This window comes from Leopardus geoffroyi, chromosome D1, assembly GCF_018350155.1.
Source record: "Leopardus geoffroyi isolate Oge1 chromosome D1, O.geoffroyi_Oge1_pat1.0, whole genome shotgun sequence".
Classification (NCBI taxonomy): Eukaryota; Metazoa; Chordata; class Mammalia; order Carnivora; family Felidae; genus Leopardus; species Leopardus geoffroyi.
Window position 1 is genome coordinate 54,872,285 of NC_059329.1, and position 13,661 is coordinate 54,885,945.

The following is a 13,661-nucleotide window of genomic DNA, read 5'->3' on the forward strand; positions in this document are numbered from 1 at the left end:
GGTTGGTTTCAGTTCTTGACATTTAGCAATTTGGAGCCACAGGTGGTGGTGGTGAAGGGAAAAATATGTGTATGGATTATTGAGTTTGAGGTGTCTCCAACAGGACATTCAGATAAAGATGACCAGCAGACATTTGGATATGATGGTCTTAGAGCTTAGAAATGAGGTCGGAGCTAGAGAAATAGCTGGAGGAATCAAAGAGGAAACAAACAAAACTAAAACAGGCCCATTGTTTGAAGTAGGTTAGGAAAAAAAAGACAAGAAAAAAATAATTAAAAAAAGACAATCTATAAATAACTGGGCTACAAAAAATAGTTAATCCCTGAACTAAATAATTAACAAAAACTAAAATTATGCTGAAGTTCTTTTTTTTAAAGTTTATTTATTTTGAGAGAGAGAGAGAGAGTGCAAGCAGGGGAGGGACAGAGAGAGAGGGAGAGAGAGAATCCCAAGCAGTTCCCTGCGCTGTCAGTGTCCACGCTTAACCTACTAAGGCACCCAGGTGCCCTGAAGTTATCTCTAAAAGAAGCAAAATGAAAGATACTTTAAATACACATTTTAAACGCATTGCTCAGAGCTAAGGTTGCAGGTGTGCCTTAAACTCAGCCTCCAGGGCTGATAGAGCACCGCAGGCCACGCCCTTGGCCACGCCCACCCCACACAGCCAGCCTCCACTGGCTTCTTCAACCAGGCGTCCATCTTGAGAGACGCTGGTCTGCGGTGGGGAATTCGTGTTTGCTTTTGGGGCTTTGAAGTCGCTGTAAGTACCGTGTCCAGCTCTGAGCTCCACCTCTTAAGCATCTCCAGGAGTAGGAAACTACATTAATATTATCAAGTTGGCAGCCAACCTGAGGCACTTTTACCTAATCAGCTCATTACGTCTGGTGAACCTGGAGCTGCCATCACCCCAGTGTTCAGGGGAGGAAGCTGAGACCAGAGGGCTTCCACCTGTCCCAGTCGGGTGGCGACAGGAGCACCAAGCCGGGTAGGCCCAGTGGCTCGGCTGGCGTCTAGGGCTGGCCTGTCGTGGGCGTGTGCGTTAAGTCCCGACAGGTGTGAAGGAAGTGCTCAGCTCGTTTGTTTCTCTGGGCGATCCTAGCCGAACGCTGCCTGTGTTCAACATCTGAAAATAGTTGTTTCTTGTCTTGTGTCCAGTTTCTGAGTTGTTTTTGGAGGGAGCCTAAGGTTTGTTGTAGTTTGTCAAACCTGGCAAGTGCACTCTGGTGTTTGACTCAAGCAACGGGTGAACAGTGGTGCCCTTTGCGGAGAGGGGATGGTCTTGAGAAGGAATAGGTTTGGGAGGGCAAAATAGGGGTTCAGTTTAGGATAATTTTGAGAGGTCTGTGAGAAATCAAGTGAAGATTTCAGCAGTCTGTTGGCTGTATGGGTTTGGAAACCAGAGATGTTTGGAAGGGAAACGATGTTTACTGATCTTTCCCTAAATATTAGTGAATTCAAAGGATATGTAGGCATGTGGGAAATGGTTGTGGTAATGATGCTGGTTAAAATGCTGCCTTTTATTCAGTATTTGAGCAGTTTACCACCCTCCCTGTCACAGAGCTTTTGTTCACAAGATCTTTCTTTGACATACCAATATTTGCAACTGGTCACACTAAATTCACTGTCTCTTCTGTTTTTAGCTTCATTATAGTAAATTTTTATTATGTTGAACACACACACAGACATATAGCAAATGTTAGAAGACTATAGATTGTCTCCTTACATTTAAAAAAAAGTCTAGATTTTTTTTTAACATGGGAGGCTGTTTGCTCAAGAAATTCCATGATTAGAGATATATGTACATATTTGAGAGAGAACTTGTCACTTTCCCAAAACTTAAAAGCAACTGATCTCTCTTTCTCTGGGTTATATATATCCTTTTTAAATCGAGCCATTATGAACTTATGCATGGAACATTTAAGTAAAAATCAGATACTTTTCTGTTGTAAATAGTGGATTTTCTCTTTGCCAAATCTCATCCTCTCCTTTGTGCATTGGCATTAAGAACAAAATCTTAAGTTGAAAGAACCCAAAATGATAATTTGGGTTCTGGCCTACTTAAAGAGAGGATTGTTGAAATTAATTCCAGAATTATTGAAGATTTGGTTGTTACTTAGCTTGCAGTTGAGATTTGTAGAGGATTATTACATGTTGGCTTTCATTGCATAACAAGCCATCCTCAAACTCAGTGGCTTAAAACAATAGCATTTATTATTGTTTATGAACATATTTCTGCATCCTGTTAGGGCAAAGTTGTGCAGGTAGTTCTTGCTAACTTGCACTTAAACTTGACTAAATTCTTTCATATGCTTTAGGCTGGTTGCCTGTACGGTGGCCTAGGGCAAGACTTGACTTTTATAACTGGGCTCTCCTCCCTGTGGTTACTCTTGTACTCATTCCATCAGGCTAGTTAGGAGTTCTTCAAATAGGAACGATGGGTTCCCAAAAGAGGGAGCATAAGCATACAGGGTCTCTTGAGGCCTAGGTTTGCAACTGGCACATCATTTGCCACATTCTCTTGGACACATCAATTCACAACATCAACTTAAATTAAAAGAGTAGGAAAATAGACTTTTTTTAATGAGAGGACTTCAAAGTCACATTGTGAAGGATATGGACAAAGGAAGGAGTAAAGAAATGAGCCCATTTTTGTCACCAATCTATTACAGATCACTTAATGGCTTCAGTTACACATATCTCTCAAAAGCAAAATAATGGTAACTTCAAATCCAGCACTGCCAGAAGTCTTATCCAGTGCCAGCATCATGTTCCATTCCAGGGTTTCAGAAACTAGTAAAGTTGTGATATGATTTCAAAAGGGGGAAATGGGAGGCTCTAAGCAGTTACTGGTCCATAGTAATTCTAAAATTGTGCTGGAAAAATATTGCCAAGTCACCCAATTCCAAAAAGTAGGGAATTTTCCTTGATTAACTCTTGGCTTTTCTCCCTAGGGTGGGTCTTTCTTTCTTTCTCTTTTTCTTTTTTGTTTAATTTAACATTTAGTTAGTTAACATACAGTGCAATGTTGGTTTCAGGAGTAGAATTCAGTGATTCATCAGTTACATACAACACCCAGTGCTTATCACATGTGCCCTCCTTAGTACCCATCACCACTAGCCCACCTCCCCACCTACCCCCATCAATCTTCAGTTTGTTCTCCATCATTAAGAGTCACTTTGTGGTTTGTTTCTCTCTCTTCTGTTACCCCCCCTTCCCATATCTTCATCTGTTTTGTTTCTTAAATTCCACAGATGCATGAAATCATATGGTATTTGTGTTTCTCTGATTGACTTATTTTGCTTAGCGTATTACATTCTAGCTCCATCCACATCATTACAAATGGCAACATTTCATTCTTTTTGATGGCTAATATTCCATTGTATGTGTGGGTATGTGTGTGTGTGTGTGTGTGTGTGTGTGTGTGTGTGTGTATACACACACACACACACATACCCACACATACCCACACATATACACATACACATATACTACATCTGTATCCATTCATCAGTCAGGGGACATTTGGACTCTCTCCATAGTTTGGCTATTGTTGATAATACTGCTGTAAACATCAGGGTGCATGTACCCCTTTGAAGCTGTATTTTTGTATCCTTTGGGAAAATACCTAATAGTGCAATTGGTGGACTGTAGGGTAGTTCTATTTTTAGTTTTTTGAGGAACCTTCATACCATTCTGCAGAGTGACTATACCAGTTTGCATTCCCACCAAGGGTGCAAGAGGGTTCCTTTTCTCTGCATCACAGGTTGTTTCTTGTGTTGTTAATTTTAGCCATTTTGATAGGTGTGAGGTGGTATCTCATTGTGGTTTTGATTTGTATTTCCCTGACGATGAGTGATGTTGAGCATCTTTTCATGTGTCTCTTAGCCATCTGAATGTCTTTGGAACAGTGTCTATTCATGTCATCTGCCTGTTTCTTAACTGGATTGTTTTTTGGATGTTGAGTTTGATAAGTTGCTTATATGTTTTGGATACTAACCCAGTATCAGATATGTCATTTGCAAATATCTTCTCCCATTCCACAGGCTGCCTTTTAATTTTGTTGATTGTTTCTTTAATTGTGTAGAAGCTTTTTATCTTGATGAAGTCCCAATAGTTCATGTTTGCTTTTGTTTCCCTTGCCTTCAGCAACGTGTCTTAGTAAGAAGTTGCTCTGGCTGAGGTCAGAGAAGTTGCTGCTTCTCTAGGATTTTGATGGTTTCCTGTGTCACATTTAAGTCTTTCATCCATTTTGAATTTATTTTTTGTGTATGATGTAACAAAGTGGCCCAGTTTCTTTCCTGTGCATGTCACTGTCTAGTTTTCCCAACACCATTTGTTGAAGAGACTGTCTTTTTTCCATTGGATAGTCATCCCTGCTTTGTTGAAGATGAGTTGACCATAGAGTTATGGGTCCATTTCTGGGTTTTCTGTTTTGTTCCATTGATCTATGTATCTGTTTTTGTTTCAGTACCATACTCTCTTGATGACTTCAGCTTTGTAATATAGCTTGAAATCCAGAATCATGATTCCTCTAGTTTTGTTTTTCTTTTTCAGTATTTCTTTGGCTATTCAGGGTCTTCTGTGGTTCCATACAAATTTTAGGATTGTTTGTTCTAGCTCTGTGAAAAATGCTGGTGGTATTTTGATAGGGATTGCATTAAATGTGTAGATTACTTTGGGTAGAATAGACATTTTAACAATGGTTGTTCTTCCAATCCATGAACATGGAATGCTTTTCCATTTCTTTGTGTCCTCTTTAATACCTTTACTAAGTCTTTTGTAGTTTTCAGAGTACAGATCTTTACCTCTTTGCTTAGTTTTATTTCTAGGTATCTTACTGTTTTTGGTGCAGTTGTAAATGGGATTGATTCCTTGATTTCTTTTCCTGCTGCTTCGTTTTTGGTGTATAGAAATGCAACAGATTTCTGCATGTTAATTTTATATCCTGAGATTTTGCTGACTTCATGTCTTAGTTCTAGCAATTTTTTGGTGGAGTCTTTCTGGTTTTCTACATAGAGTATCATGTTGTCTGCAAACAGTGAAAGTCTGACTTCTTCCTTGGTGATTTGGATGCCACTTACTTCTTTTTGTTGCCTGACTGCTGAGGCTAAGACTTCTCATACTATGTGAAATATTAATGGGGAGAGTGGACATTCTTATTTTGTTCCCGACTGTAGGGGAAAGGCTCTCAGTTTTTCCCCATTGAGTATAGTATTAACTGTGGGTCTTTTGTACATGGCCTTTACGATGTGGTGGTGTGTTCCTTATATCCCTACTTTGTTAAGGGTTTTTATCAAGAATAGATTCTGTTATTTGTCAAATGCTTTTTCTGCATCTATTGACAGCATTGTATGGTTCTTATCCTTTCTTTTATTAAGGTTGTGTATCATGTTGATTGATTTGTGAATATTGAACAAGCCCTGCGCCCAGGAATAAATTCCACTTGATTGTGGTGAATAATTCTTTTAATATAGTGTTGAATTCGATTTGCTAGTATCTTGTTGAGACTTTTTTTTGTCTGTCTTCATCAGAGATACTGGCCTGTAATTCTCCTTTTTAGTGGAGTCTTTGGATTTAGAATCAAGGTAATGCTGGCTTTGTAGAATGAGTTTGGAAGTTTTCCTTCCATTTCTGTTGTTTAGAACAGTTTGAGAAGAATAGGTATTGACCCTTCTTTAAATGTCTGGTAGAATTTCCCTGGGAAGCCATTTGGCCCTGGACTTTTGTTTGTTGGGAGACTTTTGATTACTGATTAATTTTTTTTTTGCTGGTTATGGGTCTGTTAAAATTTCTATTTCTTCTTGTTTCAATTTTGGTAATTTGTGAGTTTCTAGGAATTTGTCCATTTCTTCCAGTTGCCCAGTTTGTTGGCATATAATTTTTCACAATAATCTCTTATAATTATTTGTATTTCTGTGGTGTTGGTTGTGATCTCTCCTCTTCCATTCATGATTTTATCTATTTGGGTCCTTTCTCTTTTTGATAAGTCTGGCTCAGGATTTATCACTTTTTTTTTATACTTTCGAAGAACTAGCTCTTAGTTTCATTGATCTGTTTTTTGTTTGTTGATTTGTTTCTATATCGTTAATTTCTGCTCTAGTCTTTATTATTTCCCTTCTTGTTGGTCTAGGCTTTATTTGCTGTTCCTTTTCTAGCTCCCTTAGGTGTAAAGTTAGGTTGTGTGTTCAGGACCTTTCTAGCATCATGAAGTAGGCCTGAGTTGGAATATGCTTTAAAAAAAAAAAAAAAAAAAAAGCATACCTTTAGGACTGCCTTTGCTGCATCCCAAAGGGTTTTGACTGTCATGTTTTCATTTTCATTTGTTTCCATGTATTTTTAAATTTTTTCTTTATTTTCCTGGTCAACCCATTAATTCTTTTTTATATTAAATACAATTTATTGTTAGATTGGTTTCCATACAACAGCCGGTGCTCATCCCAACAGGTGCCCTCCTCAATGCGCATCACCCATTTTCCCCTCCCCCCCCACTCCCATAATAATGGGAAATAATTATGGGAGTGGTGAATAATTCTTTTTATATTCTGTTGAATTCCATTTGCTAGTATCTTGTTGAGAATTTTTGCATCCACATTCATCAGGGATATTGGCCTGTAGTTCTCTTTTTTTACTAGGTCTCTGTCCGGTTTAGGAATCAAAGTAATGCTGGCTTCATAGAATGAGTCTGGAAGTTTTCCTTCCCTTTCTATTTTTTGGAATAGCTTGAGAAGGATAGGTATTATCTCTGCTTTAAATGTCTGGTAGAATTCCCCTCGGAAACCATTTGTCCCAGAACTCTTACTTGTTGGAAGATTTTTGATAACTAATTCAATTTCTTTACTAGTTATGGGTTTGTTCAAATTTTCTATTTCTTCCCATTTGAGTTTTGGAAGTATGTGGGAGTTGAGGAATTTGTCCATTTCTTCCAGGTTGTCCAGTTTTTTGGCCTATAATTTTTCATAGTATTCCCTGATAATTACTTGTATTTCTGAGGGATTGGTTGTAATAATTCCATTTTCATTCATAATTTTATTTATTTGGGTCATCTCCCTTTTCTTTTTGAGAAGCCTGGCTAGAGGTTTATTTTGTTTATTTTTTCAAAAAACCAACTCTTGGTTTCATTGATCTGCTCTACAGTTTTTTTAGGTTCTATATTGTTTATTTCTGTTCTGATCTTTATTATTTCTCTTCTTACGCTGGGTTTGGGGTGCTTTGCTGTTCTGCTTCTATTTCCTTTAAGTGTGATATTAGATTTTGTGTTTGGGATTTTTCATGTTTCTTGAGATAGGCCTGGATTGCAATGTATTTTCCTCTCAGGACTGCCTTCGCTGCATCCCAACGCGTTTGGATTGTTGTATTTTCATTTTCATTTGTTTCCATATATTTTTAAATTTCTTCTCTAATTGCCTGGTTGGCCCATTCATTCTTTAGTAGGGTGTTCTTTAACCTCCATGCTTTTGTAGGTTTTCCAGACTTTTTCCTGTGGTTGATTTCAAGCTTCATAGCATTGTGGTCTGAAAGCATGCATGGTATGATCTCAATTCTTGTATACTTATGAAGGGCTGTTTTGTGAGGCAGTATGTGATCTTGGAGAATGTTCCATGTGCACTCGAGAAGAAAGTATATTCTGTTGCTTAGGGATGCAGAGTTCTAAATATATCTGTCAAGTCCATCTGATCCAATGTATCATTCAGGGCCCTTGTTTCTTTATTGATCCTGTGTCTAGATGATCTATCCATTGTTGTAAGTGGGGTACTAAAGTCCCCTGCAATTACCACATTCTTATCAACAAGGTTGCTTATGTTTGTGATTAATTGTTTTATATATTTGGGGGCTCCCGTATTCAGCACATAAACACTTATAATTGTTAGCTCTTCCTGATGGATAGACCCTGTAATTATTATATAATGTCCTTCTTCATCTCTTGTTACAGCTTTTAATTTAAAGTCTAGTTTGTCTGAGGGGCGCCTGGGTGGCTCAGTCGGTTAAGTGGCCGACTTTGGCTCAGGTCATGATCTCGCGGTCAGTGAGTTCAAGCCCCGCATCGGGCTCTGTGCTGACAGCTCAGAGCCTGGAGCCTGTTTCAGATTCTGTGTCTCCCTTTCTCTGACCCTCCCCTGTTCATGCTCTGTCTCTCTCTGTCTCAAAATAAATAAACGTTAAAAAAAAAAAAAGTCTAGTTTGTCTGATATAAGTATGGCTACTCCAGCTCTCTTTTGAGTTCCAGTAGTATGATAGAGAGTTCTCCACCCCTTCACTTTCAATCTGAAGGTGTCTCAGGTCTAAAATGAGTCTCTTGTAGACGGAAAATAGATGGGTCTTGGTTTTGTTTTTTTTTTTTTTATCCATTCTGATACCCTGTGTCTTTTGATTGGAGCATTTAGTTCGCTTACATTCAGTGTTACTATTGAAGGATATGGGTTTAGAGTCATTGTGATGTCTGTAGGTTTCATGCTTGTAGTGATGTCTCTGGTACTTTGTGGTCCTTGCAACTTTTCACTCACAGAATCGCCCTTAGGATCTCTTGTAGGGCTGGTTTAGTGGTGATGAATTCCTTCAGTTTTTGTTTGGGAAGACCTTTATCTCTCCTATTCTGAATGACACACTTGCTGGATAAAGGATTCTTGGCTGCATATTTTTTCTGTTCATCACATTGAAGATTTCCTGCCATACCTTTCTGGCCTGCCAAGTTTCAGTAGATAGATCTGCCACTAGTCTTATGGGTCTCCCTTTATAAGTTAGGGCCTATTTATCCCTAGCTGCTTTCAGAATTTTCTCTTTATCCTTGTATTTTGTCAGTTTCACTATGATATGTTATGCAGAAGATTGATTCAAGTTATGTCTGAAGGGAGTTCTCTGTGCCTCTTGGGTATCGATGCCTTTTTCCTTCTCCAGATCGGGGAAGTTCTCGGCTATGATTTGTTCAAGTACACCTTCAGTCCCTTTCTCTCTCTCTTCTTCTTCTGGAATTCCTATGATACGAATATTTTTCCATTTGATTGCATCACTTAGTTCTCTAAGTCTCCCCTCATACTTCTGGATTTTTTTATCTCTCTTTTTCTCAGCTTCTTCTTTTTCCATAATTTTATCTTCACCTATTCTCTCCTCTGCCTCTTCAATACAAGCTGTGGTTGCCTCCATTTTATTTTGCACCTCATTTGTAGCATTTTTTATTATCTCCTCACGACTATTTCTTAGTCCCTTGATCTCTGTAGCAATAGATTCTCTGCTGTTCTCTATACTTTTTTCCAGCCCAGTGATTAATTTTATGACTATTATTCTAAATTCTTGTTCTGTTATATTGCTTAAATAGTTTTTGATCAATTCGTTAGCTGTCACTACTTCCTGGAGTTTCTTTTGAGGAGAATTCTTCTGTTTCGTCATTTTGGATAGTCCCTGGAGTGGCGTGGAACTACAGGGCACTTCCCCTGTGCTGTCTGGAATAACTTGTGTTGGTGGGCATGGACGCAGTCAGACCTGATGTCTGCCCCCAGCCGACCGCTGGGGCCACAGTCAGACTGGTGTGTACCTTACCTTCCTCTCTCCCAGGGGCAGGACTCACTGTGGAGTGGTGTGGCCCCTGTCTGGGCTACTTGCACACTGCCAGGCTTTTGGTGCTGCTTTGATGTGATCTGGCGTATTAGCCGGGGTGGATCTGCAAGGTGCACAGGGGCAAGAGGGGCAGGCTCAGCTCGCTTTGCTGTAGTGGTCCCCTGTGGGAGGGGCCCTGCAGCACTGGGATGGAGGCAGACCCATGGAGTGTTGGGTATTTGTGCAGTGCAAGCAAGTTTGGTGACGGGAACTGGTTCCCTTTGGGATTTCGGCTTTTGTGGGGTGGGAGAGGGAGAGGGATATGGCGCTTGCCAGTGCCTTTGTTCCCCGCCCAGCTGAGCTCTGTCTTCCGGGGCTCAACACCTCTCCCTCTCCGTGTCCCTTCGCCCTCCTGCTCTCTGAGCAGAGCTGTTGACTTTTAACATTCCAGATGTTAAGTCCTGCTGGCTGTCAGAACTTATGGGGTCCGGCCCCTCCACTTTTGCAAACCAGACTCGGGGGCTCTGCCTTGGTAGGCAGGCTGCCCCTCTACTGCCCGGCTCCCTCCCGCCAGTCCATGTAGCGCGCACCACCTCTCTGCTCTTCCTACCTTCTTCCACGGGCCTCTTATCTACGCTTGGCTCCGGAGAGTCCATTCTGCTAGTCTTCTGTTGGTTTTCTGGGTTATTTAGGCTGATGTGGGTGGAATCTAAGTGATCAGCGGGACGAGGTGAGCCCAGTGTCCTCCTATGGAGCCATCTTCACTCCTGAAAAACATAGTATTTTTAATTTCGACCTGACTAGATTTTAGTTCTTTCATCTCTGCAGAAATGGATTCTCTGGTGTTTTCTATGTTTTTTTCCAACCCAGCTTGTATTCTTATAACCATGGTTTTAAATTCTAGTTCAGACATCTTACTTATTTAGTTGATTAAATCCCTGTCCATCAGTTCTATTGCCTTTTCTTTCTTTTGGGGTAAGTTTCTCTATGTTGTCATTTTTGTCCAGAGAAGAGAAGAGCAAAGAAGGAATATAAAAACCAACCAACGAGCAAAATAACGAACAAAAAACAAAGAAACAATAACAATAAAAACACAGAAAGACTAGATCCAGGGTGTGTTTTGGTCTGCTTGTTAAAAGACTCCAGATCCAAAATTCAAATCAAATAAAACAAAACCAATAAAATAAAAAATAAAGGAATATGTATATAAATTAAAAGTAATAGTAAAAAGTAAAAAAAGGAATTAAAAAATAAGAAAATAAAATAAAAAATAAATAAAGAATAAAAGTAAAAGGGAAGTTAGATCCTGTTTCCCCTGGAGCTGAAGCTTTGTAGCACTATGACCTGCAGACTTGGTGCAAGGGAGTTGTTTGTGCTGGTTTTCTGGGGAGAGGCCTGTGGTGCTAATGCTCAGGTTGACTTGTTTCAGTAGAAATTTGCCTCTGGGGTGCGGGAATTGGGATTTGGTTTAAGTTGCTCCGTCCTCCTCTAGGGTGCACTGTTTTGCTCCCTGGAGGCTTTCAGCTCTAAAGGGTGGAATGAATATGGTGGAGCCCGGCTCTATAGTCCTGGACCTGAAAGTTCACCACCCACCCCCCCCCCAACTCCAGGGAAACCTCACAGAAGAGCAATTAATCACCCCTCTTATATCCCCAGTTTCTTTCAGACTGCATTCACCCAGCTTGTGTCCAGGCTTTTTAATCTCAGGTGCATGACTGAGTTTCAAAAGTCCAAATTTTCCTCTGTTCCTCTGGGGGAGGGTCTTAGCACGCTTTTGCTTGCTGTGGGAAAAAAGCAGTGGAACTACTGCTCAGCTATTCAGGATTTATGTCAAAACAGAACAGAAAACTGGCACCTCTGCTTGTAGCCCTCAGCCAGAGTGAGTCCCCTCTCTTATGCCTGGAAACAGCACAGCATGTTGGTATGACCTGTCTTTCTTGTAACCCATGGGATCCTCAGACCACGCTGTCACTCCTGGGATTCTAACCCACTTCACTACTTGAGCACTTCTAAGCCAGGCACTTCCCCCATGGTAGAGGACTGCTAAAAGTTCAGATTTTGGGCTCCATTGCTTCTACTACTTTGTGGTAGCCTCCTTAAGCTGGATTCCTCTCTGCAGCTGGACCTAGAGCAATGTCTCCCCTGGTAAACTCTCTGCATCTCCTACCTTCCAAATAGTGGTCCCTTTTCTACATGTAGTCTTATGGTTTTTGTTCATTCAGACCTCTGATTGATTTCTTTGATGTTCAGAATGATTTGATAACTATCTAGCTGTGTTCAAGGGATGAGACAAGCTTAGGCTCCCCCTACTCCTCCCCCATCTTAACTCCAAACTCATGTAGTTTCATCACAGTTTCATCATCAACCAGTTCAGACTTTTTTCTTATTTGCATTGTGATTGTTTTCTTTTGACCCATGGGTTTTTACAAATATAGTGTTTAATTCCCTAATGTGGATTTTTGTACTTTTCTTTTGCTTATTGATTTCTGGCTGAATTGCACTATAGTCAGAAAATATACTCTTTTAAGATTTCAGTTCTGGGGCGCCTGGGTGGCGCAGTCGGTTAAGCATCCGACTTCAGCCAGGTCACGATCTCGCGGTCCGTGAGTTCGAGCCCCGCGTTGGGCTCTGGGCTGATGGCTCAGAGCCTGGAGCCTGTTTCCGATTCTGTGTCTCCCTCTCTCTGCCCCTCCCCCGTTCATGCTCTGTCTCTCTCTGTCCCAAAAAAAAAAAAAAAAAAAAAAAAAAAGATTTCAGTTCCTAGAAGCTTATTAAAAACAGTTGTGTGGTTCAATATATGACTTTCAATAAATGTTTCATTTCACATTGAAAATAATGTACATTCTGCAGTCATTGAGTATAGTGTTCTATAAACATTAAGATTAGTTTGTTAATCAAGTTGTTGAAATCTTCATATCCTTATAAACTTCTTTGTCTGCTTATTATATTTTTTATTGAGAGAAGTATGCTAAATTTCCCACCATGATTGTGGATTTCTCCATTTCTCTTTTAGAGACCATGTGATTGGGTGCCTATAAATTGAAAATTATTTTTCAAGTCATTTTTCATCATTATGAAATGTCCTTCTTTGTCTCTGGTAATGCTTTTGCCTCAAGGTCTTTTGATCTGCTGGTAACTAGTGAGGTAGATTGTATTATTTGGCTCCACTTGTTACCCTTCCTTTAGTTACACCTTTTGTGTTCATACTCTTTGCCTTGTAACTTTACAGTGCCCTCATCCTATGAGTTGACCTACTCTGTTTCTGACTTTGACTTGAGGACATCCTTTGAAGCAGAGGCTTGAAATGGGCTTGCATGTTAGGACTTACTTTCTTGGACAGCTTCCACCGCCATGAGAATATACTCAGGCCAACCTGGTTGAGTGACACATGGAGGGGAGCCAAGTTACCCCAGTCATACTTGGTGAGGCCATTCTAGATCAGCAGAACACATAGCTGATCAGCTTAGATGTGTGAGCAGTAAATACTTATTGTTACATGTGACTGGGGTTTTGTCTTTGGTTGGTACATGGCAATATCCTGGTAAGGGGACATTGATATATATACAAGGTGTATATTTTTCCATTCTTTTATCTTCTGTATCAATAAAGTAAACTCTTATAAGGAGCATATGATCGGGCTCTGTTATTTTAATCCAGTTAGCAATCTTTTTTAATTCTTATTTATTTATTTTGAGAGAGAAGGAGAGAGTGTACATACATGAATTAGGTAGGGGCAGAGAGAGGAGAGAGAGAATCCCAAGCAGGTTCCATGCTCAGCACAGAGCCTGATGCAGGGCTCGATCCCATGACCATAAGATCACGACCTGAGTTGAAATCAAGTTGGACGCCCAACCAACTGAGCCACCCAGGTGCCCCTGGTTAGACAATTTTTAATGTCTTCTTTTAATTGGAGCATTTAGTCTGTTTACCTGTATAGGAATTACTGGTATATTTAAGTTTAAATTTGGCATTTACTACTTGCTTTCTATTTGTTCTCCTGTTTTCTGTTCCTTTTCACCTTTTTCTTGCTTTCTTTTTGATTGATCCATATTTATGATTTCATTTTATTTCTTTGTTAACTTATTATATACATACACCTTTTCCCAGAGGTTACTTTGTGATGTATGGAATAG

The 13,661-nt window shown here is 40.0% G+C and overlaps 1 protein-coding gene across 5 annotated transcripts in view; it reads left to right on the forward strand.

Annotated features, from left to right (window-relative positions):
- Positions 1-654: 654 nt before the first annotated feature.
- GDPD4 (glycerophosphodiester phosphodiesterase domain containing 4) overlaps positions 655-13,661 on the forward strand; it is a 173,262-nt gene continuing 160,255 nt past the window's right edge. For all 5 annotated transcript variants that reach the window (XM_045483885.1, XM_045483888.1, XM_045483883.1 and 2 more), the window contains exon 1: positions 655-760. The gene's annotated coding sequence lies outside the window, so the exon portion shown is untranslated. The remainder of the gene's footprint in view (positions 761-13,661) is intronic.